We start from the raw sequence: 24,390 nt of genomic DNA, 5'->3' as shown, positions 1-24,390 counted from the left end.
CTCAAAAACTATCTGGCAGCTGGGTTGTTGTCCTGCTGAAAGATTGAAAGATGAAGATGAATTCCTCCCCCGCCCCCCAGTTTAACCTTTCTGGCAGAAGCTGGCTGATTTCTATCCATGATCTCTCTGTATTTAGAAGCATCCATCTTCCCATCAATCCTGATTAGATTTCCAGTTCCTGCTGCTGAAAACCACCCTATAGCATGATGCTGCCTCTGTAGTGGCGATGTCACCTGGCTGATGCACAGTATTAAATTTACACTACACATACTGCTTAGTGTGGAGGCCAAAAACTTCCACTTTAGTCTCATCCAACACAAGACCTTCTTCCACATCGACAGTATCTTCTCAATGATGACTTGCAAAGCCTTTACAGGCAAGGATTTTTTTTTAGCCAGGGCTTCTTCCTTGCCACTTTTCAATAAATACCTTTTCTTGTGCAAGGCCTTAGAGATTGTGGAGCCATGAACTTCATCTCCAGTTGCAGCCACCGACTTCTCCAGCTCACTCAGAGTGACCAATAGCGTCACAGTAGCCTCTCTTACAAGTGCCATTCTTCTCCAGCGATTAAGTTTGGAGGGGTGGCCTCACCTAGGCAGTGTGGCTGTGGTTTTATATTTTTTCCACTCTCTCACGATGGCCTACACTGAGCTTCGAGGTACGGTATGTTCAAAGCCTTTGAGATGGTCTTGCACCCTTCCCCAGATTTGTGCTTCAGTATTATAATTTCCCTGACTTCTTTTGAATGCTCTTTTGTCTTCATATTGGTTTGATCTGCTAAAAATCTACCATGCTGTTGCAACTTACAAAGAGAGAGGACATTTATTCTTATGAATTCATTGTAAATAGGTGATCGTCCAATTTTCTACATCAACAAATTGGGTGAGTTGGTTAGGTAATATATAGTATTACACCTGAGGAAAGATAGCATAGTAATTACAAAGGGGATGAATACTTCTTCAGCCTCAAAACTTTGGTTTTTAACTTTTACCAAACTGTTGACAGGTTTTTGAATTTTTCTTTTAATTTGACACGATGCACAAAGTTTTGTAGATTAGCTCAAAAAATCCTACTTCAATATATTTTAAATTTAGAAAATGAGACAGTAAAATGTGAAAATAGTTGTGGGGTCAGGATAGTTTTTCAAGGCACTGTATACTGGGGAGTAAACAATCAACGTTATGGGCCAAGACCCTTCAGCAGGACGCAGGTTTAGTCTCATATGTCATGAAATTTGTTGTTTTGTGGTAGCAGTACATTGCAATACATAATAATAAAAACTGTGAATTAGTGAAAGATATTTAGAAAATTGAATTAAATAGTTAGTCCAAAAAGAAAGAGAAGAATTACTGAAGTAGTGTTCATGCATTCATTGTCCATTCAGAATCAGAGGGGAGGAAGTTGTTCCTGAAACGCTGAAAGTGCATCTTCAGGCTCCTGTACCTCCTCCTTGATGGCACCAATGAGAAGAGGACATGTCCTGGGTGTTGGGGTCCTTAATGATGGATGCCGCCTTTCTGAGGCATCACCTTTAGAAGGTGTGCTGGATGCTGGAGTCCGCCATTATGATATAAAAGTGAAGTGGTCTAAGTACAGCCAAAGGTGTGTACCTCAGTCTGATGGTGGGTACTAATGGAGTGAAGCCTGTTAAAGACAAGTTTGATGCTATTGTGAAAGTCAGATAGCCAGGAAACATTACAGAAGTTTGCTCTTTTCTGGAAATATTTAAATATCATTCCACATGGTTGGATCATTGTACCAAATTATTAGGAATGAGAAATGGAATTGGACTGACATGCAACAGAAAGCATTTGATCAATGTAAGCACATTTTGAGTAGCAAATATCTTCTGGCTCACTACACTACAATGAGAACCCTAAAGCTTGCCTGTGTTGCTTCAAGTGAGGGCGTAGGTGCTGTCATCAACTAGGTAATGGATGATGGGCAGGAGCAGCCCATACATTTGCTTCACATATTCTCGACAAAAGCAAATGAAACTAAGCTCACATCGAGAAAGAAGTGGTAGCAATTATCTTTGGTGTGAATAAATTTCATTAGTTCTTACTGGAATGACCCTTTGTCCTCATTACAGATCACAAACCATTATTAATAATCCTAAAGTAGCAATTCCAACAATCACAGCTTCCAAGATATAGGGATGGACGGCTTTACTGTTACAGTGTGATTATATTTGATTTATGATTTTCATAAAACATCTTTCACTCTTTGGATACACGTGTTCAAGTCACAAAGCTTTTTTTTCTGCTATAATGAATAAAACACAACTCTCCACTATAGGAATACACTGAGTACCCCAACCCATTTTGCCTAGCATTTTGCTTGACTAAATTCAACTTCATGAGCTTTTTACTGAGTACGCATCTCCTTTGTAAATTGAGGAATGGCTGTAAACAACTGAATTTAAATCAGCAAATAAAATAGCTGAATAGCTGACACTCTGAGGTAATCATCTGATATAATAGGCAAAAGTGTGGTTTTAGCACAGGATCCTCTGGGTGTTTGAGTGAGATTCCTCAAGTTGCTCAGCTAGATAAACCTGTGAAGCAAGCCTACAAACAAATTCTGAGAGAGTGGGTCACACTAGACTTGTGTCCAAAAAAACTTGCTGCTTAATTTGGAGGGGAGAGACCAGAGGTGGCAATGTGATCACTCAAGCTGATTAGGATGCTCTTCAAGGGGGTTGTCTATTGGTGGGCGCTCAGGTGGCTCTGGAGGCCATTCTGAGATCCATATAACCGAGATTTTAGGGTGGATGCAAGTGCAAGACATTGTTTAAATTGCAGAGGTTGATGCGCAGGTAGCCACGGCATGGTCCTTAACAGATCGAAGTCAGGGTCCACCGACATGGAATGCAAGGTGACTGGGGACCCTTCACTGCCACTGCGATGAGTTATCATCTTCCACCAGCTCCAATCTTGGTTGGATTGCTCTTTGTCTGGAACCTTCTGCTTGTCCTTAACACCAGGAGAAACCCTACCAGGAGCAGAACTCCAGACAGGATCACTCTCAGGATTGCAGGAAGTCACAAGCCTCTCAACAGAAACAAGGTGACAATCCTCGGAGAAGCAGTGGACAATGGTTGGAAGCAAAAATAAACTGAGCATGTGAAACAGCTGAAGTCATCCTACCAATGAGACTCAGCAAAGCTACCTGAGCTGAGTCGGCCAAGTCAATGTTCGTTGATTTGATGACGATAGCAAGAGACATGCTTGAAGATCCCGAAGTGAGGTATGATAATGAATTCATTTCTGACAGTGACATACAGCAGCGTCACCCACTATTGAAGTGGCACAGAGCAGAAAAGTGATTAAGCCAAGAGGTTACACGTTTGCCAGTTCAGTGAACTTAAACACCATCAGAAACAAGTGTGCAGCTGAGAGAGAATCGAAAAAGAAAGCTAAGTAATCTGCATCCATAATGACTGCTTACATGTGTAAAGTATGTTCACTCATCAGTTTTCAAAGAGGGAAAGGAACATGGTCATAGAAAGTAATGATATTATCATGTGCAGATGTGATATAACACCTACACGTCAGTTTGCCTTATTATTAGACAAGAAAGAGAAGCCTGGGCCTGGCAGAGGGACCGGAGTACAGCAGCATAGCCCACATGACACCACAAGTAGTATTATGTATACTTTCCTGTACCATGGATCATGTGTGCATCCTCCTGTGCTAACAGATGGGCAGGGATCAACATATGGCAAGGCCTGCTGTGTATTTGATATTAAGGGCTTGATGACATTTCTCCCCTATTCGGTGCTAAAACTCTTATGCACAAGTTTAGAAGTGCACACTCCTGTTCCAAAGTAGGACGTGCACTCTCCTGTACAAAGGTACAGCTGTGCACTCTCTTGTATCGGGTCCTGGGTGCACCCGTCTGTGCCAGAAGTCGGGGAAATTGATTACTCTGTATACATTCCCCCTCATCTTAACTTCTCTGATTCCTACTGCTTTTAAATGGGCATAGAACCTCTACAAATCTGTCCTGCCTATCTCCACATTGCATGGAATGTAAAAATCACATTTTAAGTATTTCTCCTAGTTTAATCGTCTATCTGAGAGAATGGGGAATTCTACGTTAGGTTTTAAGATTAAGAATAGCCTCGAATTTCTGAATGGAGCACTTGCCTTAAGCATTTGTTCTGTCAGTGGATCCTGTGTGCGGGATGTTCTTCTGATGACCCAAACTTAACACTATGCCATTGCTGTCAAGATCTAATCATAAATTCATTAATTTCTTATGTTAATAAAAGGCTGCAACATGTGACATAAAGTAGTAAAGACAAGCATGTGATTATATTTTCGCAGAAAGTGCTGTTAGACAGTGATATATGTCTCAATTACATTGATGGATATAATTAAATCCTGATGGATCATTAAAGGGTAATAAAGTAAATTGCTAATCTAACCTACTTGCATAAAGATTTCTGACATTCTCACCTGAAAAACACAACTTGTTGTTAACTTCCAGAAAATCATGTATCCTCAAATATTTTATATTCATTTCTGGGGTGACAATAGACAATAGACAGTAGGTGCAGGAGTAGGCCATTCGGCCCTTCTAGCCAGCACCACCATTCACTGTGATCATGGCTGATCATACACAATACACAACCGTTCCTGCCCTCTCCCCATATCCCTTGACCCCGCTATCTATAAGAGCTCTATCTAACTCTCTCTTGAACGCTTCCAGAGGCTTGGCCTCCACTGCCTTCTGGGGCAGAGCATTCCACATATCCACCACTCTCTGGGTGAAAAAGTTTTTCCGCAGCTCTGTTCTAAATGGCCAACCCCTTATTCTTAAGTTCTAAATGGCCTACCCCTTATTTTTAAATAAGGGGTAGTGGATGTTACCAACAAGATGCCGTTTATTAATTGAGAAGGTAGTGATACAGTGCCTTTTGGAACCTCATCAGTCAGTGTAATGAATGTTTAGATGACTCAGGAGGTGCCAATCAATTGGGCTGCTCACTCCTTCAAGTTCCACTCCCCAGGCAAGTGGAGTTGTTTCGAATATACCCCTGATGTAACCTTGCAACTGGAGTAAAGGCTTTGAGGTTCTACTTTTATCAGCATATTCGCTGCTTGAGCCGCTCCAGTGATCTCAATACTCCCGCGTCAGCATAGATTCTTATCTATGGTGACCTGTTGATATTGATGATGGGAGTCTCAAGATAATCACGCCGCTGAAGGAAAAGGGGCATGGTATTGGAAATGGTCATGTTACCTGCCATTTATCTGCCCACGCCTAAACGTTACCTAGGTCTTGTTGAATTATTTATTTTCTGAGAAGCTGCAAATGAAATTATTAGCAACAACGCCACTTCTAGTGGCACTGTGCAAAGAACTGGAGGAAGATGATGGAGGGAATAATGACTGCAGGAGTTACATTTAACTGAAGTACTGAAAAAATTGTAAATACAGTAGAACGACTTAAGTTCTTTAAACATGTGACAATCATAACGGTTATATTGAATTTCTTCCAAGCAGGTTTACGTGACAAGAATTTATTTCTCAAACAATATAAGCTTTGAATGTTTAATATATTTAGTTATTATAGTGTGAAATATGTAGAAAGTACTTAGAATTCTCTTTCAAGCAATCTTGTCCTTTTTTACTAGTGTTGATGATAACAGGAAAGTGACACAGTGCGACGGACACCTTTGAAATTAAACCCCTTGATGCCTGGCCGCTCGATGGCGCTGCAACACCGCCAGACGCTCCAAAGTAGAGCTTGCGCCGGATTTAATGCCTAGACCCCTTTACGCAGGAAACAGAGGCAGAACAAAAGTAATTAATGTACAACTGGAAACATAAGTCAGAAGTAATGAAGAACCGATCCCTGTTGGATACTCTGTGTCCTAACTCCTCAGCTAATTATACATGTGTATATATAGGAGTGTGAATGTAAATATGCAAATATAATTTTATATACTTTACGCACCAACGTATACGCACAAATACGTTGTGTATATTATGTGCAGCTACAAGCTATAGATAATATGTATAATATATAATCATATATATTCATATATATAATGCTCGTGCGTGAAGGCAGATACGTAATTACACTATTTTTGTATACACGCATACTTACATGTGTGAGTACAGTGCATATATCTGCATGTACCTCTGTGTGTCCGTCTATCTGTACGTCTGTCTATGTCTGTCTATTTGTCTGTGTGTCAGTGTGTGTGTATTTCAATGGTGTGTTATGTACAAATGCTCCGAATTTTCAACTTTTTCCCTTCAGTGGGGTTCTTTCAGAGACGGAGTTTCCTCCATTAACCTTCCCCAAACAATGAGACTAAGCAAGACGTGAGAAGTGAGAAATTAAACTGATGTAACACACACAAAATGCCAGAGGAACCCAGCAGGTCAGGGAACATTTATGGAAAAGAGTAAACAGTCGAACTGAATAAGGGTCTCGGCCTGAAACGCCGACTGTACTCTTTTCCATAGATGCTGCCTGACCTGCTGAGTTTCTCCAGCATTTTGTGTGAGTTGCTTTGGATTTCAAGCATCTGCAGACTTGTTCGTGTTTGTGAATGAAGCTGAAAAGCGGCAGGCGGCGGTGTGCAGGGCCAGGACAAGCTCTGGGAAACGTAGTCGCAGTGAAGTTTGATGTGGTCTTTTCTTTGACCTCGTGACCTAGATTTTTAACTACATTAACATTTTTACCGTTGAACGTTTTAGTTACCTCTTGTTTTCTTACCCTGGAGGTCCGGGCAGGCCAGTGGTTTGGTTATAAAACATCTTCAGCGCTGAAACTAACCTCCTTCGAACCAGTTCGCTCTTTCTTCGGTGTGTGAACTCATCGGAGTTCAGTTCTCCGCCGCCTGCTGAATCGATCAGCGTGTGTGAAATCGAAGTTTGCTTGGAGTCGATGTGTGTCCCTCAAGGGGCTGAGATCCAGACCCAGGGAGCCCGCTCAACACCCTAATCAGACACAATTCTTCATTGTTACAATATTCACTAAATTATAAAGAAACTCCTCCGTTTCAGTTTTGAAAACCTTTTTCTCCACTCCAGTTTTGATTAGATATTCGGTCCCTGAAACCTTCTCTTGGCAAACCTTTTACATGCATTCACATCCAGATCTAATCTATTTCTAGAGAATACCGCACCTTTAAAAAAAAATAGTCTTTAACAAGCTGCTTTTTTTTTGCATCCACTGACTAAACTGGCTTATTTCGATAAGAGCGACTGAAGCGAGGTGAGCACCGTACCATGCCAGAGAACCCCGTCTGCTCTTATCCCGCTTTTCACCGCCAACTCTTACCCCGTCCGTCACAACCAAAGTGGGGATATTTAATTGCGCTAACTAGCAACTCTCATCATACTTTAAAAATCCAATTATACAAAATTGTTTTGGAATATTCACTATGGACTTTGAGCGTGATAATGTGCTGTGTGGCGGGGATTACTCCGATTGTTCTGGTACGATTCTTGGTTTTTTTTTCTTTTTAATTTTGTCTTTGGATCCACTTCTGTATCTTCAAGTGCCCATGATTGTCCCCAATTAAAAAGATTATGGTAGACGAGCGGTGACAGATCTGTCTGTATCTATATTTTCCTACGACAGGAATAAAGATAAGATAATGGATCTGGAATAATGCATTTATTGCAGATTCGTTATAGGTGCGTGGTCTGTTGGAGATGATGGAAGCAAAGAGGGGTCTCTGCTGTAAACCCCCGTCATCGTCAGGTCACCTTCACTGGGACAAGCCTGAATAAGTAGAGTTGGATCTCATTTTTGTTTAGGGAACCATACCACCCATGAAGTTACCCCCATTTACGACAGGACACCGTTTACCCTGATTTATTTCTCGCCGAGAATACCTGGGCGTGCATTTAACACACCAGGGGCGGGCATGCTATTCTTGCCTTTTACGCGACTGCCTTATGACAATACAGCGTCGAAAGTAGCATAGTAATACATACAAAATGCTGGAGGAACTCAGCCGGCCGGGCAGCAATCTATGGAAAAGAGTGAACAGTTGACGTTGCGGGCCAAGACCCTTCATCAGGACTGGTTCACAGTAACATTTTCAGGGGGAGAACATAGAGTGTCAGAACTAACATATTCACTGGTTTTGTATGTAAGAAAAACTAAACCTGTCTGTATTACACGCCACTTCTCGGTCCTAACAGGGCTGGGTGTCCTGTCGTGTCACACCTAGACAAACCAAGGGCGGCCATTCCTTCCCCCTTTGTCCACAGAAGTTAAACTAAAGGAAGTGCATCATCGCGATCTTTCGGCCTCGAAGAGAAAACAATTAGAATATGCAGTTGAAAACAAAAAAAAACAACGGATTTCAGTCAAAGGCTACCTGGGGTTATACCCGAAGTCTGGTTAAGATGTGGTAAATATGAAAATAACTTAATATGGGTTTGGTTTAAATCAGCCATTCATGCCTGACATTTATTCCAAAATTATTACTATACCCTGAAAAATAGAGGATAGATGGAAAGCAATTTCCTTGAAATTTTAAGAATATAGTTTCTTATGCGTGTTAATGTATAGCACAATAATGTCATTGTCGATTCGACGAATGAAACGTCATTTACACAACCATAAACTGAAATTAATTCAAGTTATCGCGATCTTGACCGAACCCCGAATAAGAAACAGTCTATCTGGAAGAACTCGCAGGTCAAAGAGCATCACCCGGCTTCTGATGCACGGCTTCGGCCCGAAACATCGGCAGTTTCCTTTCTCCCACGGACGCTGCTTGACCCGCTGAGTTCCTCCAGCAGATTGTTCTTCGCTCCAGATTCTGCAATCTCATCTCTCTCCATTGACCGACACTCGTTTGCCTTCGCTTTGCTGTGAAATCACCTCCCTCCCTCTCTCTCCCTCTCTCTCTCTCTCTGCGTTTCCCTGCGTTGCAATTCCTGCTTCCTGATGATTTTAACTTCCCGCCCTGTCCTGTCATGTAAAACGGTACTCGGTGAATTTCCTGGCTGGTTTGATCGAGGGAATTATTCACTCCAGGACATGGCCTAACCTAACATAATCGGAATTTCAGGCAGTGACTTTTCTAACATTGTGAGGTAACTTGGTTGCAAATGGTGCGGGCTCAGAAGCAATGTGCTTTGGGATTAACAGATTATAGATTTGGTACACCCGGGCTGGTTAGGAATGCGTGTCAAGAAACTCATTCTGTTTTGTGAGCTCCCTTAAAGTTGAACAATAGGCCGGGTGTTTACTGACTGAGCACCAGACAATCGGCAATTCATTCTTGGAGATGTGTCACCAAACCCCAAAGAAAAGCTAACATGACATCTGTTTTAATGGTTTCTTGCTAATAAACTCTTAACCAATGGCGTCTTTGTTGAGACGTCAAAGATTATTTACAGAATCACTCAGCTTCTTTAATTGTTTCCTGATTGTTCCCTTCATTCCCGGTAGGTGGTGCCGAGAAACATCGCGGACATAAGGGGCGAGCGCTCTTTCACAGCGGGAGGGAAGCAGAAGGAGCGCTAATTGTGATGCCGGAGGGCCAAATCGGGCGGATTAGAGTCTGCGGATTGGAGCTCAATCAGAATCTGCCTCTCGCTTGCTCTCGCTCTGTCTCTCCTCCCCCCCTCTCTCTCCCTCCATCACACACACACACACACACACACACACACACACACACACACACACACACACACACACACACACACACACACACACACACACACACACACACACACACACACAGTCAAACTTCAGTGCAGCTTCCATCCCACACTATCATCTGCAACTCAGCCACGGCAATCCCAGACTCACAAATCCAAATGCACTTTTTTGCTTAAATCTAAGAACATAACTCAGACTTGCATCAAAACGTACCCAGATGTAATCTTCATCATCAAATGAAAGAAATATTTTTAAATTTTGCATTCATCAACAAGTTTGTGCAAGTTATCATATTCTGATACTTACAAATAAAGTTCACATATACCCCTTGGAGGACAAGTTCATAAATTAAGTCCCGTACAGTATATACCTACAAAATCAGAAGTACAATTTCATAAAGACCATACATTTGCATGTCTGATTATAAATTCATACAATTTCATAATTAGACCTAAACTTACACATACATTTCAGATATATTCATTAAAATCATATTTGCTTTCATATATAATCTCAAACCTATGTGTATTTTACATAGGATACAAATGTATGAAACAGATATATACAATCCAACACATGTTCACAAACTAAGACACCAATAAAAATCTCCCCACATATTTTATAGTCAGATATCCCAGCAGAAACTTGTCATCATTTATTAATATAATAAAAACATTAAATGACATAATAATGCACCAATACAAAATGAGACTGATTAATCAATATATTAGTACAAACCCATATCAATAGGGACATGCCAATATTTACAACACAAGCTCTTATAATCACTCTTATTAGCATATGCAGAAGATACTATACATTCAGATTCATACGTACAACACTAATTCAATGGAATTTGTAAGATTGACTCCTTTAATACAAATTAAATAATACACCAGTACAAATTCTTAAATACATTTTAAATTTCAGAAATGTTTAGGTGAAAAATAATACCTTATCAACAACAACATAAACTTGTAAAGAACAATATTGCAAAGTCATGAACATAAGCAAATGTTTCCATAGTTCTATACAAATGTATACATCTAATCACATTTTCATGTACACCAAGATGATCGATTTTCATATCCACCATCACCATTTCCTGGACCGAATCACACCGTCACAAAAAATATTAATGGAAAAATCACTTTCTTACCTATGTCAATGTGAACATAAGTGCTCTTTTATTTGACTATAAAAGCTTGGTCATGATCAGTGTAAACGCAGACATAACCTCACTGTGTATGCAGATACTCAGACCACTCCGCACTCTCATAAAGAGCAATACAAATTTGTGGGTACCTTCACACGCTGATACAATCCAATACAGGAACAGTTATTACCCCTCAACCATCAGGCTCCTAAACTTGAGGATAATTTCACTCAACCCAAAACTGAACTGATTCCACAACCTGTGGACTCTCTTTCTACAGCACAGGTTTTCAATATTTATTATTATTATTATTATTATTATTATTATTATTATTATTATTATTATTATTATTATTATTGTTGTTGTTGTTGTTGTTGTTGTTGTTATTATTATTATTATTATTTTGCTTTTCTTTTTACATTTGCACATTTGTCATCTTTCACACATTCGTTGTTTGTCAGTCTTTGTTTGTGTGTAGTATTTTATTGATTCGATTGTGTTTCTAATGTGAATGCCCACAAGAAAATTAATCTCAGGGTAGCATATGGTGATATATACATACTTTGATAATAAATTTACTTTGGACTTTTAACTTTGAATACAAGCAATATATGCAATTCATTTCCAAATGTAATCACCATTATATTAACATAATTGAATTTATCTTTTCAGGGCATCATTATATAAGACCTGTAATAAGTTTTATTAATATATAGTATTGATTGAAGTTACAACATGAACAGATGATTGATGGCATGTTATAAGACCATAAGATATAGGAGCAGAAGTAGGCCATTTGGCCCATTGAGTCTGCTCCACCATTCAATCATGGGCTGATCCAATTCTTCCAGTCATCCCCACTCCTCTGCCTTCACCCCATACCCTTGATGTCCTGGCTAATCAAGAACCTATCTATCTCTGCCTTAAATGCACCCAATGACTTTTTTCCAGCTGAGATAAATGATTGATCTTTTCATTGGGATAATCATGAAATGTTGTATTTTTGATTATGTTGTATTTTAATCTATACAGTTCAGCACCAATGTACAGTGGATTTGCTTTGTTAGAGTACTTTCTTCTGGTGTCATATTTGTCCCCCATCCAGTCAGTTAATGGGGAGATGCATGGAAGGTGAAAAGAAGGTGAAAGCTTCATGCTGACTCTAAAAGGCAAGTTTATTGCTGAGTCTCATGTAATCAAGACATTGTGTAATCGAGTTGTACAACCCAGAAGCTGAACTCAGTTGAACTGTCAGCAGAGAACTACTGGCCCAGGTTTCACTGCCTACCGAAGGTGAAAATTACCATCCATGGCTCTGGGTTCTGATCTGCATCTAATGACTCCGTCTAATATCGGATGCAGACTACCTTTTGTTCACATGAGACTAATGGATATTGATAGTAATCAAATGTCTAGAAGGATGTAATGCCTTAAAATGAGAAAATTGGCAAGAAGATCTTTTTCACAAAATAAACATACTGAAACATCCACTTGGTGCACACTTACAACTTCTAGGTCAAGACAAACTCTTGCTTTTTTTCCTTTATCATGTTGTATTTTAGACAATACATGTGGCATACACCAATGATAGTTCTAAAAATGTTTTACCTGGTTTGTTTGTGGGTTGATACAATTTCTCATTAAAATAACTTAATTGATTTTTTTAGCTTCCTCCTTTCTCTTTGGGCATTGTGCCTCACATATGAATATGGCCACACAAAATCAGTCATGCTTAGACGAAGGGGTATAAACAGCATTACTTATACCGTACAAAGCAGGTGGCAAACTGCTTAATTGACATATACATAATCATAAAATCTATCTGATACAAGCAGAATTTTAGGCAGACAAAATCTCGGTTACTGTACAACACACACAAAATGCTGGAGAAACTCAAGCCTTGACCCAAAACTAAGACACTTTATTCCTTTCCATAGATGCTACCTGACCTGCTGAGTTCATCCAGCATTTACTATGTGGTACTCTGAATTTCCAGCATCTGCAAAATCTCTTGTGGTTATAATTAGGTTATTGTGCACACTGCCAGAATTATTCATTGCAATATGAATTTAAAAAGTAATTATAAACACATGCTCTCACAAAGACAAAAATGAAGTCAGATGCAAAGGATCACAGTTCATCATCTTGAATTTGGGAGCTGTCTATGTGGAGTTTGCACATTCTTACTACAACTTCATGTACTTTCTGTAGATATGTATCTTTGCATCCTCCCACATTTCAGAAACATGTGGATGTATCATTGGTGAACTTTGAATACGCATATGTTGGTTTGCAGGAAGGAATTGTGTGGGTCAAAGGTCACTTCCATTACGTATGCAGTGAGTTAATTGGCCACTGTAAATTGATCCCAATGTGCAGGTAAGTTGTCGAATTTAGGGAGGATTACTGGGCATGTAGGCTGAATAATATGGAATTTGTGTAAAAAGAATGCTTTATGATCAAGGGGGATTTAATGGGCCAAAGAGCCATTTTCCATGCTATATGATCCCATGACTCTCAATATCATTCAGAAATTATATTGCACAATAGATTGCAGTGACCCGTATGCATTATAGGAAGTGGCCTTTGACCCACACAATTCCTTCCTGCAAATCAACATATGCGTATTCACAATACACCAATGATACTATTATGATTCTCACTCAAAATGTATTGATATTTGATTTTAAATGCAATTTAGTTGAGCTAATATAAAACAAACTGTTATGAAGGAGAAGGTATAGTCAAGCAGATTTGATATTGTTATTTTCTGACATATTTGCCTTTCAAAAACAATCTCATATTGTCAGAAAAAGGCTTCAAAGTTCTGAGATTTGTCTGGATCACTCACCAACAGAGTCAATGATCAAGTATTTAGACATATTCCAGCAGAATGATATACTGACAGGCTTGGCAATGCACCCACTGATTCAAATTCACATCCTTTCATATCCTCTCAAGCATAAACTTGGAGGCTATGTGGTGACTGACAATTTACTGTATACTGTACCTCTAACAGAGTGGCTATACCTCACTGGGCACAAAACATGCTATGATATGCTGTAAGTCGTTGACAAAATGATGCCTTGGATTATTTTAATTGTCTGGTGGGATAAGAGATTTTGCTTTCTTCCTTTTACCACCTTGGACTTCTGCCACAGTGATTCTCTTGACTTGATGCATGAGGCAATACATGTGATTAAAAGGATTGATTAAATTGATGATGCGGTCTTTTCCCATGCCATATATCTATGGATTCATAAGCACACATCAACTCTTAGATCCACAAGGATAAACAAAAGAATCTTCCTCATTCACAACCAGAGACAAAATAATCTCACAGCCTCCAAATAGCCTGAATGTGCTTTCCAACATGTCTATTTAGAGTCAGAAGACTATCTTTCAATTTGGAAATTAAAAACTAGCAGACTGGGAGTATTTATGAAAATAACTGTAATTTAATAGGTTTGCACCAGGCACTTATATAAGAAAACGTAAAATTTATTGTCTGCCAACTCCCGCAAGGGGATTCTGAGAGACGGCATCCAACAGTCAGAGATAAGGACTGATAAGGGATAGTCAGTATGGCTTTGTTGAGTAAGAACTCACGATTGAGTTTTTGAAGAGGTGACCAAGAGAACTGACAAGGGCAGGGTGGAGGGTGGTAAATGTTGACTCCATGGACTTGAGAGAGGCCTTGGACAAAGTCCCACATAAAGGGTTCATCTGAAAGGTTAGAACACATGGGAAAGAAGGTGAGAGAGTCAATTGAATACAAAGTTGACTGGCTGAAAGTAGTCAGAGGTTGGTTGTGGAGGGTTGTTTTTCAGATTGGAGATCTGTAACCTGTGCGGTGCCACAGGATCAATATTGGGTTCCCTGTTGTTTGACACCTACATTAATGACCTAGATTCGAATGTAGGTTACAACAGGGTCTAGGTGAACAGGGAAAGTGAGCAAAGGAATTCTAGATGGAATTCAGCTCAGACAAGTGTGAAGTGATGTATTTTGGGATGTTAAACCAAGACGGGACAAACATGGTGCCCTAGGCAATGTTGTCGAACAAGTAAATAGTAGTTCCCTGAATATGACAACGTAGGCAGACAGGTATTCAGCATGCTTGCCTTTGTCTGACAGGGCACTGAATACCAGATTTGGGACATTAGGGTACAGCTTTTCAAGAAACTGGCAAGACCAATATTTTGAAACAGTGGAGGCTACCTCATTAAGTATAGTTAAGTCAAGCTTAGATAGATTTTTGCATAGTAGGGGAATTAAGGGTTACGGAAAAGGCAGGTAAGTGGAGATGAATCTGTGGCCAGATCAGCCACGATCTTATTGAATAGTGGAGCAGACTTGATGGGCCAGATGGCCTACTCCTGCTCCTATTTCTTATGTTCTAATGTTATGTGCCACTCTTGGAGTATTATGTGCAGTTCTGGCTGTCGTGCTATAGGGAGAATGTGATTAAGCTAGAGATAGATGGTGCAGAAAAAAAAATCACAAGGAAGTTGCTGGGACTGGAGAGTTTGAGCAATGGGGAGATACTGACAAAGCTGGGAATATTTTCCATAAAGCCTGAGTGGTGACCTTATTGAGGATTATAAGATCATGTGAGGCACTGATAAAGGTTGATTGTCACAGTCTCTCTTTTGCCCAAGGTACGGAATTCTAAAACTAGAGGGCACAGGGAAGGTGACCTGAAGGGCAAGTTTTTCAGATAGAGGGTGGTAGGTATATGGAGAAAGCTGCCAAGGACTGATAGACGCAGGTACAGTTACAATGTAGAGAAGACATTTGAACAGGTACCTGGATAGAAAAGGTTTAGAAGGATATGTGTCAAACACTTCCAAATGGAACTTGGTCAGGCAGGCAGGTACCTTGGTCAACGTAGATGAGCTAAGCCAAGGGGCCTGCTTGAATGCTGCATAACTCCATGACTATAAAGTGATTTCCAATTAACTCAAGGCAAACTTGACGAAAAACTGTTAAGACACCAGCGATTGAGCATGATTATTTTGTCTACACAACTCCGTGACTGCCTTTGCGAGATATTGCACTGTGCACATATCATTATCTAGCAAACTCCAAATGATACGTACTGTCGATTGTAGTAGGAACTCTCTTTTGAAATGTGCCCAGTTACAGTACATCGGAGTTAATGGTAAAGTTAGCATAACATTTTGAGGCTGTCTCCATCTCATCAATAGCAAGCAGAGTGATAAATAAGTACTGATTCCAATACATAAAAATAAAAAAAAAATCACAAAAGACTGAAGATGCTGGAACCTGGAGTGAAAAGAAACAAACTGCTGGGGGAAACTCAACACTTAACACTGAAGCTGGTGGGTGATAGGTAGTAACAGATATGAAAAGAAACAATGAGGAGAAAGAGGCGGGTGATGGAGGGGAAGGGGAAGGTTGAGGCTGGTAGGTGATAAGTGGAACAAATAATGGAAGGATGATGGGCAGATGGAACCAGATGGGAGGAGGGGATAGGAAGAGCAGGCCGGGGTCAAGAACCCCGATGGGTGAAGAGCAGCTGCAAAGGAGAAAGATGAACAAATGGAGAGGGAACAAGGTGGACTAGTAGGAGTGGGATAGGAGCACAGGGGGAGTAGATTCCCTCAAATTGGAAAACTCAATGTTCACTACACTGACCCAGGCAGAATATGAGGTGCTAGTCTCCTGGTTTTCATTTGGCATCACAATGGCAGTGAAAAAGGTCAAGGACAGACAGGTTGCTGTTGCAATGGGAAGGGGAGTTGAATTGACCTGCGATTGGAAACTCAAGGTGGGCGTAGCAGGCGGATCATAAGTGCTCCACAAGAAAGGACACCTAGTCTATATTTGGTCCTGCCAATGTAGAGGAGGACACTTTGAGAGCACTGGATGCAATAGACAAGGTTGGAAGAGGGGCATGTGAAATTCTGCTTCATTTGGAAGGGTTGTTTAGATCCCTGGATGATGGTCAAGTTGTAGGGGAAATAGTTGCTTAAGAAAGGAATAGGGGACTGGGAGGGATGGGGGTGTGGGGGGGGGGAAGAGCAGAGCAATGAGCCATGGAGGGAGCAGTCCCTACAATAAGCAGAAGGGAAAGAGAATTTGAGAAGGGAAGATATAATTGGTGGTGAGATCCTGTTTTAGTAGGTGGAAAGAACAAAGCATAATAGGTTGGATGCAGAAGAGAGTGGGGTGAATAAGGAGGACCAAAGGAATTCTATCTCTGTTCCTGTCTTATGGGTATTATCAAGGGTCTGTATAATTGCATTCAATTGAGTGCTCGATGGCATCAGCAAGCAATGCTACCATGGGCAACATCCTCAAGATGCTCCATGAAAATGCTCCTTTCATTTCTTTTACGTTTTCTTTTTCTTTCAAGTGTGGCTCTGGTACTGTTGGAGGATGTGATCTACAGTTTGATGGTGTGATTTTGCTTATTCTAAAAAGTCACACTGAACTCATTTATGTGTTGTCTGTTCTACGCTTTTAGCATATAAATGTCGCAATGAACTTTTTACACACTCAGTTACAATGTAATAATTTACTTTGTCAGACAAAGCACACTCCCAGACACTGTCATACAGATCACTTGTACTGTCATGATTGTGTTAACCTCATTTACACTGCCTTCATTATACACTGTCGCACTCTCTTTCACACACTTATTTGCATGGTCACTTGAATATAGCAGTAAAAACATCCATCTGTAATTGCTCAGGGGCCTACAGATACTCCACTTGGAATACCGAGCACAGACCTTGTCTCCCTGCTAAGAATGAATATATAGGAGTCCTACTAAGCTTCACCAGATGGATCTGTCCTCTGAGGAGCAATTAAACAAATGGGGCCTTAACTCACTTGAGTAGAATGAGAAACACATTGAAACATGCACATTTTTTCTTTTTACAGAGCTTAACAAAGTAGCTTGAAAAATGATCTCTGCCTGGGATATCCAGAACCTGAAATCAGCCTCAAAGTAAGGGATTGGTGATCTGAGATTAGAGGAAGTTTCTTCACCACAGTGCGTAGTGAATTTTTGGAATTTGACTGTGGGGTTTCACTTGCTGAGTATGTTCAAGACAGAGGTCGAGAGATGCCTTTGACATTAAGAGATACGGTCTTTGGTGCAGGAAAGAAGGACTGAAGTGAAAGCCCAACCATGATTTTATTGAATGGTGAAGAAGGTGTCAGAGCCTGAATGCCTCATCACTGGTTCTGTTTTTGATGTTACATTCACATTGACTGCATCCACATACCTGCCATCAAACAGGTTACTTGTACACAAACAAAATGAGTACATTTTCTCTCTATATACCCCAGTGACCACATCAATGCATTCACTATTCTACTGATATAATTCGCACATTCACAATTATGCTGAGCTTATTACACATTCATAGACAAATTGGTCTTATTTACATACACTGCCTTCATCCACCCACTCACTATCACACTGAGATCATTAATAGATTCATTGTCACATTGACAACATGTGCATGCTTGCTGTCACACTGAGCTCACTGGCATGTTTCCTCTTCCAACATTCTTTAAAACACATAAGTTTGTCTGCACAGTCAAAATTAAATACAAAGGTATCCCCCATTTACAAAGGTAGTGCATTCCTATGAAACCTTTCTTAAGCCAAAATGGCGTAAAGCGAAGTACCATTAATTTATATGAGAAAAACATTCGTAAAAGCAAAAATCCTCTTTGTAATGCGAAAACAGGTTACCAATGTAGGACTTTTGCAAAAGTGAAGTGGCGTAAAGTGAACATTCATACAGCAGGGGACACCTGTACACATTGCCATGCTGAACACATTGAAATGTTCACAGTCACCCTGGGCTCATTCACTCTTTTGTAGAGTGCATCATACTATTGAAATGTTGACAGTTACCCTGAGCACATTCACTCTTTGATGCATGCAGCCCATCCATGTTCTCAGTAACACACATATTTCACACACTGAGATCTTTGACACCTTTATCTTTTTCTAAGTACATTCATTCATGCAGTTCCACTGAATTTACTCCTACCAGTATCACCCTTTTATGTTCTTTTTCCTTAGACACCTCTTTCGCATCAGACGGTTGAGAAAATTTGGTATGGGCCCCCAAATCCTAAGAACTTTCTACAGGGGCACAATTGAGAGCATCCTGACTGGCTGCATCACTGCCTGGTATGGGAACTGTACCTTTCTTAATTGTGGGACTCTGCAGAGAGTGGTGTAGACAGCCCAGCGCATCTATAGTTGTGAACTTCCCATGATTCAGGACATTTACAAAAAGCAAGTGTGTAAAAAGGGCCTGAAGGATAATTGGGGACCCGAATCATCCCAACCACAATCTATTCCAGCTGTTACCATCCGGGAAATGGTACCGCAGCATGAAAGCCAGGACCAACAGGCTCCAGGACAGCTTCTTCCACCAGGCCATCAGACTGATTAACTCACGCTGATTTGAGTGTATTTCTATGTTACATTGATTGTTCTATTTATTATAAATTACTATGATTGCACATTGCACATTTAGATGGAGACGTAATGTAAAGAGATTTTCTCCTCATGTACGTGAAGAAGGTAAGAAATAAAGTCAATTCAATTCAATTCATAGAACATAGAACCTAGAATAGTACAGTACAGTAGGGCCCTTTTGTCCACGGAGTTGTGCCGATCTTTTAACCTACTCTGAGATCATTCTAACGCTTCTCTCTCACATAGCCCTCCATTTTTCTTTCATCCACGTGCCTACCTAAGAGTATCTAAAAATGTTCTGAATGCGTCTGCCCCTGCTGTCACACTGGCAGACATTTAGTGCATATATGAGTGTCTGTATAAAAAACCTCTCTCTGACATCCCCCCTACACTTTCATCTAATTACCTTAAACTTAAGTCCTTTCGTTTAACCATGACCATCCTGGGGAAATAAAAAACCCTGGTTGTCCGCTCTATCTGTGTCTCTTATCATCAATGATCAAGTCACCTCTCATCCTCCTTCGCTGCAGAGATTGAGCCTAAATTTCTTCATTCCTTCCTCATAAGACATGCTCTCTAATCCAGGCAGCATTCTGGTAAATCTCCTCTGCACCCTCTCTAAAGCTTCCACATAATGAGGTAACAAGGAGTGAACACGATATTCCAAGTGTGGTCTAACCAGACTGTTGTAGAGCAGCTATAGTACCTCATGGTCTTTGAACTCAGTCCCCTGACTAATGAAGGTATCATATGCCTGCTTAAATATGCTATCAACTTGTTCAGCAACTAACAGGGATTCATGGTCAAATTGAACTTTCTGTGCTCACTATCGTATTAAACTTAATTTTGCACTCAACTGAAGTTATCTGTGCAATTACTATCACTCTGTGTCCATATATATCCCCATGCAAAATTCTTAGGGACATATGTATAGCCAGGGTGCCTAAGACTTTTGCACAGTACTGTATTTGTCAATGTGGAATGGAAATCAAAAGATATTGGGAATAATGAGGGTGGAGCACCATGGGAGGGGAGTGGGACAGGTGGCATAGAAGGAGTGCCAGAGCAGAGGGTGGCACAGGTGCAGACACACCCAGCCCTAAGACACCAGGCAAGGTGATTTGATTCCAAACAATTGCTTTAATAATCATTACAGAATTTCTCTTTGCTGCTTCCCACTCGCTCCCCTTCCCCCTTTCCCAACTATGATTCCCCTTCCCACTCTCAGTCCACAATAGAGACATATATCAGAATCAGAATTATCATCACTCATACATAGACTGAAATTTGATTTTTTTGTGGCAGCAGACTATCACAATACATAAGATTACTGCAGTACTGTGTAAAAGTCTTTATATATATATAGGTGATGGGTGCGTGGAATGCACTGCCAGTGATGGTGGTAGAGGCAGATACAATAGGGTGTTTTAAGAGCCTCTTAGATAGGTACATGGAGCTTAGAAAAGTAGAGGGCTATGCCGTAGGGAAATTCTAGGCAGTTATATGTCGGCACCACATTGTGGGCTGAAGGGCCTGTAATGTGCTGTAGATGTCTATGTTTTATGTTCTTTAAAAAAAAAGGAATATAGGGTAGTGTTCATGGACCATTCAGATCAGGAAGAAGCCGGGGAAGAAGCTGTTCCGAACCATTAAATATAGATCTTCCTGTGCCCCTCCCTAATGGTTGTAATGAGAAGAGGGTGTGCCCTAGACGTGGAGGACCCTTAATGATGAATGCTACCTTCCTGAGGCACTGCCTATTGAAGATGGTGGGGAGGATTTTGCCCATGAAGGAACTGAGTCTCCAACCCCTTTGCAGCCTCCTGTGATCCTATACATTGGAGCCTCCACACCAGTCTGAGATACCACCAGTCAGAATGCTCTCCACCTACCTGTATAGGAATTTAAAAGGGTCTTCGGTAACATACCCAGATCTGACCAAACTCCTCACAAAGTAGATCTGCGAGTGTGCTTACTTCAGGATTGTATCATTGTGTTGGACCCAGGACAAATCCTCTGATTTTGACACCCAAGAACTTAAATTATTAGAGATAAACTGAATTAATTCTTGCTCTTGTGAATACACTAAACTTGCTTTGCACACTCACTGTTACACCAAATAAATTCTCATCCTTTTAATCATACTGTTCAAGTATATATTTGCTGTTAGACTGAGCTCATATGCACAAAAAACATTTTCAAACAAAGTCAACCTACAGCTCTTTTGCACAGTCACATCATGCACATTCTCACAATCCCAGTCACACTGAACTCAATTACTTACACACTTGCTATCACACAGATTCATAGTCTGACTAAACTCAACTTGACACCATTGTCATGTTGAACATGCTTGCATACTCGTTTACACTTGGCTTATCTACACAGCCCCAGTTATGAGAACTTCTACAGATGTACACTAGAATGCTGATTGGTTATGTTATGGTCTGGTGTGGCACTTCAATCAACAAGAATCTAAGAAGCTGCAGAGAGTAGTGGACCCCACTCAATACATGATGGGCACATCCTTCCCCACTGTTGGTAGTATCTAAAGGAGTTGCTGCCTCAAGGAGGCAATATCCATCATCAAAGATTGCCACCACCCAACGAATTCGAAGTTTTTGCAGCTACTTTTGGACAGGAGGTGCAGCACCTGAAGTCCCACACCACCAGATTCAAGAACAGCAACTTGACTTCCCTTCAGCCATTCAGATCTTGAACCAACCAGCAAAACCCCAACCACTACAGATGAGCAAAACTATGATCACTTTGCACTAAAATAGATTTTGTTTTTCTGATCTAATAGCACTCTTTCTTGTAAAAATTGTGTATCATTTATGTATGTATAAGTTTTTCTTGTGAATGTTGCTTTTCTGATGCTATGTACATGTGATGCTGTTGCAAGTTTTTTATTGCACGTGTGTGTACACATATTTGTGCATAAACTCGACTATAGACTATAGACATATAAAACATGTTCTCACGTACATTGCCACATTTAATTCGTTTATACATGCTTGCACAGTGAGGATTTTGTTTTGCTCAATTGCAGATATACTGAGCTCATTTATATACCGTGCTACAGTCAGCTCACTTACACACAATGTAACCTTGAGCTGACGCCCACATGCCATTTGCATTTCTGCTTACTCGGTTACACGAAGCAAATTAACATACAGTTGCCACAAGTTCATTCACACGATGTCACTCCAAGCTCATTCACTGACCTTATCACACTCACTCATATGTGCCTGATTTTTTTAAATGGCAAGTAAACAATAAATGTGCTTTAAGTTGAGAAGTGACCAAAATGAAAGTTTATTCACAGAGGTAGTTGGTGTTGTTGAGGTACTAAATGATTATATCAGTTTCAGAATCATAATTGGGTTTAATATCACTGGCATATGTCTTGAAACTTGTTAACTTTGCAGCAGCAGTACAATGGAATACATGCTAAATGTAGAAAATATAAATAAGCCATTTACAGTATGAATATATGTATATTAAGTAGTTAAATTAAAAAAGTAGTGCAAAAACAGAAATAATTTTTAAAAAGTGGGGTCATGGTCATGGGTTCAAAGTCCAATTAGAAATTGGATGGCAGAGGGTAAGGGGCTGTTCCTGAATCATTGAGTGTGTGCCTTCAGGTTTCTGTACCTCCTTTGTGATGTTAACAATGAGAAGAGGGTATTTTAGGGGTTTTGGGGTCCTTGAAGATGTTCAGGATACTAAGGAGTATAGTACCCATGATGGTGCCGACTAATTTTACAGCTTCCTGTAGCTCCTTTTGGTCCTATGCAGTAGCACCCCCACCATTCCAGACAGTGATGCAGCTTGTCAGAATGTTCTCCACAAAGAATGAAGATTCTTTGAATCTGAATGAAGGAAGATATAATTCAGACCCTGGATGGGCTAAATGTGATAAAAAGGAAACAGAATAAAGTCAAATTGCATTTGAAATGGATAATTCCAAAGGGAGTTATACCAGGTTGCTGAGAAAAAGGAGAGGCCCTGGCCAAAATCATTAACATCTGTAAATGCTTGAGTGAGGAGTGGAAAGTTGCCAAGATTAGACCATTACTCAAAAAAGTATAATGATAAATCCAGATTCTATAGACTAATCAATTTAACTCTTGTAATGAAGAAAGTTCTAGAAATAATAATCAGGGAGGAAATAGCTGTCATTTGAGCAAGGGCAGATCAATTAAAGAAATCTTACAAAGATAATGGTAAATGTGGTAAATTGGATCAGCAAATTTGCTGATGATACAAAGATTGGAGGTGTAGTGGACAGTGAGGAAGTTTTCTAAGCTTGCAGAGGGACTTGGACCAGCTGGAAAAATGGGCTGAGAAATGGCAGATGGAGTTTAATGCAGACAGTGTGAGGTATTGCACTTTGGAGGGAAAAGGCAAGGTAGAACATACAAGGTAAATGGTAGGACACTGAGGAGTGCAGTAGAACAGAGGGATCCGGGAATACAGATACACGATTCCCTAAAAGTGGTGTCACAGGTAGATAGGGTCGTAAAGAGAGCTTTTGGTACATTGGCCTTTATAAATCAAAGTATTGAATATAAGAGTTGGAATGTTATGGTGAGGTTCTGCACTGTCTTCAGGCAAATCTCCTGGACCTGATGGGTTCCCCGTAGAATTTTATAAATCATTCTCTTCACTTCTTTCACCTCAGTTACTCTCAGTACTATCTGACTCGTTTAACTATGGTAAATTGCCACCTTCATTTAATGAGGCATGTATTATTCTTTTATTTAAAAAGGGTAAAGACCCAACAGAGTGTTCCTCGTACAGGCCGATCTCTTTGCTTAATGTTGATGTTAAAACCTTGGCCAAAGTTTTGGCTCATAGATTAGAAACTGTTATACCCTCTATTATTTATGATGATCAAACTGGTTTTATTAAAAACCGTCTTCCTTTTTTTAACATATGGCGTTTATTTAATATTTTATACTCACCTTCAACTGGGATTCCTGAATGCGTTATTTCTCTCGTTGCGGAGAAAGCATTTGATCATATAGAGTGGAACTACCTCTTTGCAGTTTTGGAAAAATTTGACCTTGGTCAAAGTTTTATCTCTTGGATCAAATTGCTA

At 40.2% G+C, this 24,390-nt stretch overlaps 1 long non-coding RNA gene across 1 annotated transcript in view; it reads right to left on the bottom strand.

Moving 5' to 3' along the window:
• LOC140730366 (uncharacterized) overlaps window positions 1–24,390 on the bottom strand; it is a 52,934-nt gene that overhangs the window by 12,770 nt on the left and 15,774 nt on the right. Inside the window, exons 2-3 of the long non-coding RNA XR_012099571.1 lie at window positions 9,958–10,021; window positions 6,739–6,962 (exon numbers count right to left, since the gene is read on the bottom strand). This is a non-coding gene — a long non-coding RNA (uncharacterized lncRNA). The remainder of the gene's footprint in view (window positions 1–6,738; window positions 6,963–9,957; window positions 10,022–24,390) is intronic.

This window comes from Hemitrygon akajei, chromosome 7 (genome assembly GCF_048418815.1).
Source record: "Hemitrygon akajei chromosome 7, sHemAka1.3, whole genome shotgun sequence".
NCBI classification, from domain to species: Eukaryota; Metazoa; Chordata; class Chondrichthyes; order Myliobatiformes; family Dasyatidae; genus Hemitrygon; species Hemitrygon akajei.
This window is presented reverse-complemented; position numbering and strand designations above follow the sequence as displayed.